The sequence below is a fragment of the Myotis yumanensis genome, unplaced genomic scaffold (assembly GCF_028538775.1).
Source record: "Myotis yumanensis isolate MYYU_CA2020_CCGP unplaced genomic scaffold, mMyoYum1.0.hap1 SCAF_1, whole genome shotgun sequence".
Taxonomy (NCBI): domain Eukaryota; kingdom Metazoa; phylum Chordata; class Mammalia; order Chiroptera; family Vespertilionidae; genus Myotis; species Myotis yumanensis.
This window is the reverse complement of record NW_027223752.1, coordinates 95,236,770-95,241,274: the sequence shown is the minus strand read 5'-3', so window position 1 is coordinate 95,241,274 and position 4,505 is coordinate 95,236,770. Positions and strand designations below refer to the sequence as shown.

Genomic DNA, 4,505 nt, shown 5'->3' with positions numbered 1-4,505 from the left:
ATAATTAGTTGACTTGTCAATAGAAAAAAAGAACCAAAGGAAATGGAACAATATCATTAAAGTGCAGACAGAAAATAACTTCCAATTTTATGTTACCCACCCAACAAAAATATCCTTTAAATATGAAGGAAAAATAAAAATATGTTCAGGCTAATAAAAACTCTGGGAACTTATTTCAAAAGACCCATACTAAAATAAATATTCAAAGTTCTTCAAGCAAAAGTACAATGAATCTAGATGTCAGCAAAGAAATACAGGACATAATAAGGAGCAAGAAAAGGTTAATATGTGGTCAAATTCAAATGATTATTGACCTTATAAAACAATAATAATAATATAGGTTTAGAATATATGTAGAAGGAAAACAATAGTACAAAAGTCAAGGGGGTTCAATAGACCTTGTAATTATTGGGAAGCGGTAAAAGTACTAATTTATAGTAGATCTATTTAGTCAAGGATACACGTTGTAATTCAAGGGTAACATTAAAATAGAGTATAAGAGGACAAAACTAATGAGCAAATAGAAGGGGGAAATAAAGGAATTTAAAGTATTTTAATTCATAAAAGCCAGCCCTAGCCAGTTTGGCTCAGTGAAGAGTGTCGGATTGTGAACTGAAGGGCCCCAGGTTTGATTACAGTCAAGGGGACAGACCTCAGTTGCTCCCCCGCCCCAGGGGCTTGTGGGAGGCAACCAATCAATGTGTCTCTCTTACATCGATGTGTCTCTCCCCCTCCCTTTGACTCTCTCTAAGAATCAACGGAAAAATATTCTTAAGTGAGGATTAACAGCAACAAAAAAGGAGTAAAAAGGGAAATAGAAAACATGGGACAACTACAAAATAAAGAACAGAACAAAATGAACAGAAAGAACCTTAATATATCTGTAATTACATTAAATATGTGAATATACAATAATGCATTGTTATGGTCTGAATGTTTATGTCCCTTCTAAATTCATATTTTGAAATCCTAATGCCCAAGGGCAGAGCTCTCATCAATAAAATTAGTGTCTAGTAAAAGATGCTCCACAGAGATTCCTAGCCCCTTCCAATCATGTGAGCACACAGTGAGAAGGTGCTGGCTATGAACCAGGAAGAGGGCCCTCCCTGGAAGGCAACCATGCCGATGTCTTGACCTTGGACTTCCAACTTCCAGAACTGTGAAAAATAAGTGTCTGTTGTTTGTAAGCTACCTAGTCTACGCTATTCTGTTATAGCAGCCTGAGTAGTCCAAGACATGCATTTACTCAGTCCAGCTCCGAAGGAAGTTTTAGATGTAAAAAATTTTTGCAATGAGAACAAGGCAACAATAAAAATTCTTATACACACGTGAGAGAGTTTCTCTAGGATGTTATCTAAAAGTGGAATCATGAAAGGCTGTACATCTTTCATTTTATCAACTGTTAATTACTAGATTGTTTCCATCATATGACAGCTCCTCTTTCACTACATTCTTGCCAATGCTTGGTACTACCAAACTGGTAAAAATTTGCCAATCTGCTAAGCATAAAGTAGTGTTTTCATTACTGTTTTAATTTGCATTTACTTTATCCCTGGTGAAGTTAAATGTCTTTCATATATCAACTATTAGGGTTTCTTCTTCTATTATTTGTTTTTTTTTTATATCATTTGCTCTTTTTTTATGGAGTTGTTTTTATTTTTTTTATTGACTTGCCCCTTAATTTATTCCATATATTAGTTATTGGCTTAGGTTAGTGGGTACAAAATGATGCTCTTCATTCAGACAAGAAAAAGAGACTCAGGCACATTTTTCAGTAACAGTTATTGTGTTCAGTGTCAGATAATGTATTGCAAATATCTACTCAAAATGACTAATTTTTAACTTGGTGGCCTTTTGAATACAAATTTTAATATGGTTAATTATGCGCATTTTTTGCTTGTGCTTTTAATATAAGAAATACTTTTTTAACCCAGGGATTAAAGATATCCTTAAGTTTTAAAGTTTTTGTTTTCCCTTTAGGTCTTTAATTCTTTTTAGGAATTTAATTTATGTGTGCTGTGAAATAGATATCTAATTCTCTCCCCATATAGATAGCCAACTGTCCCAGTATAATTAAGAAAAAGATATATACTTTCCTTATTGATTATACTGCTACCTGTGTTATATACCAATATTCCACATGTATATGTGATCTAATTGCCTATCCTTGTGCCAATATCATACTGCCGGAAGCTGGTCCATCCTTGCTGCTTGACACAATCGCTGCAGGGAAGAAACATCTGCACAGCTTGTGTTTCAAGGGACCTGGTGTATATGGCATATGTTTGCTCCCCCTCTTAGCATTATGTGTTTTAAACAGGACCACCTCCCTGAGAAAGGTTGTTTCCCCAGGTTAGGGATTAACAGGACTAAGGAAGAGAATAGATCAGTAAATCCCCCTAGTGTTACAGAAATACCATGTACTACTTATGAAGAACTTGGACTAAGACTGTTGGCAATAAATTTGGAACTTGTTGGGCCCAGATCTTCAGGGGTCTGCCCACCAGGGAAAGCACCAAAGCCTATACCCCTGGAGATCCACTGACACAGGGCAGTCCCAGGGAAGGCAAGCAGCGAGGCTGGGAGGACATAACTTTTACTGGGTAGGATAATCTCCTTCAGTCACTTCCTTGTAGCTTATCAGTAGAGCAGTGACCTTGGAATAGCCCTTATAATGGAACACAGAGATTAACCTAGACATGATTAAACTCAACAGAACTAGATTAACAAACGCCCTAACCTTTGGGATAGAATTGATAGGATTAAAATCAACTGGTATAAATACAGATGTAACAAGAGAATAAACACCAAACCTGGCTAGAGAGGCTGGCTGTGCTGATCATCTGAACTCTGTCTTCTTGTCATTCCTTCTTCGCCGACGCCGTCCACACTGTTGGGAACCCCTGGACCTGCTGGGGCTGGACCCCAACATTCATCTTCCCACTACTGACTTAATGTGGGTGAAAAGAGAACAGAAATCTTTGTCCTCTGACTTTGGAAATCTTGTTTAACCTTCAAACTTGCAATGTCAAGGGTTCCAAGTACGCCACCTCCAGCAGAAATGTCGAGTGGCCCTGTAGCTGAGAGCTGGTGCCACACTGAGATCAAGGTAGTGAAATTCTCCCACATGTGGACCATCGGTAACTTTAGTTTTTGCTGGCAGGAAGTGGGTGAAGTCATTCAAAGTTCAACCTTTTCATCAGAAGCCATTAACCAACTGAAATGGTGTTTGAGAGTATACCCAAAAGGGCTAGATGAAGAAAGCAAAGATTACCTGTCACTTTACCTGTTTCTGGTCAGTTCTCCAAAGCGTATATTTTTGGCAAAATTCAAACTCTCCATCCTGAATGACAAGGGAAAAGAAATCAAATCTTTGGAGAGTCACCGGGCATATAGCTTTGTACAAGGCAAAGACTGGGGATTCAAGAAATTCATCCGTAGAGATGTTCTTTTGGATGAAGACAATAGTCTTCTCCCTGATGACAAGCTGACCCTCTTCTGTGAGGTGAGTGTGGCGCAAGATTCCTTCACCATTTCTGGCCAGAGTACCACGAAGATGGTGAAGGTTCCTGAGTGCCAGCTGGCCGATGAGCTAGGAGGACTTTGGGAAAATTCCTGGTTCACAGACTGTTGTTTTTGTGTTGCTGGCCAGGAATTCCAGGCTCACAAAGCTATCTTAGCAGCTCGTTCCCCAGTGTTTAGGGCCATGTTTGCACATGCAATGGAGGAGAGCAAAAAGAATCGGGTTGAAATCATTGACATGGAGCCTGGAGTTTTTAAAGAAATGATGTGCTTCATTTACACGGGGAAGGCTCCGAACCTGGACAAAATGGCTGATGGTTTGCTGGCAGCTGCTGACAAGTATGCCCTGGAGCGTTTGAAGGTCCTGTGTGAGGAAGCCCTCAGCAGACACCTCTCTGAGGAGAATGCTGCAGAAATGCTCACCTTGGCTGACCTCCACAGCGCAGATCAACTGAAAACTCAGGCAGTGGATTTCATCAACTCTCATGCTGAGGATGTCTTGGAGACCAAAGGGTGGCAGGCAATGGTGGGGTCCCATCCCCACTTGGTGGCTGAGCTGTACCGCTCTCTGGCTTCGGCACAGTGCACCTGTCTGGGACCCCCACGCAAGCGCCTGAAGCAGTCCTGACATCCTGCCTGTTGTAAGACTCCTTTGATTTTCCAGAAGCAGCAGTCACTGTTGCTGCCATTGAGCATCTGGTAGACAGCACAATCTGTGGAGTTTTCGTTTGCTGTCGGGGGAAGTCTGCATCTTGGCCCAAGATTTTTAGTTTTATTATTTTCCTAAAAGAAATCATATTTTCAAATGTATCTTTATTGATTTCAGAGAGGAAGGGGTAGGGAGAGAGGGAGAAACATCAGCGATGAGAGTGAATCTTCCGTAAACTGATTCCTGCATGCACCCTACTGGCGATCAAACCCACAACCAAGGCATCTACCCTGACCACCAATGGATCCTAGATTGACACACACCGACTGAGCAA

General features: G+C 40.4%; 1 pseudogene; it reads left to right on the top strand.

The window, feature by feature from the left end:
* The first annotated feature begins 3,025 nt into the window (after positions 1–3,025).
* Positions 3,026–4,150, top strand: LOC139004311 (speckle-type POZ protein pseudogene; annotated as a pseudogene).
* Positions 4,151–4,505: the final 355 nt, after the last annotated feature.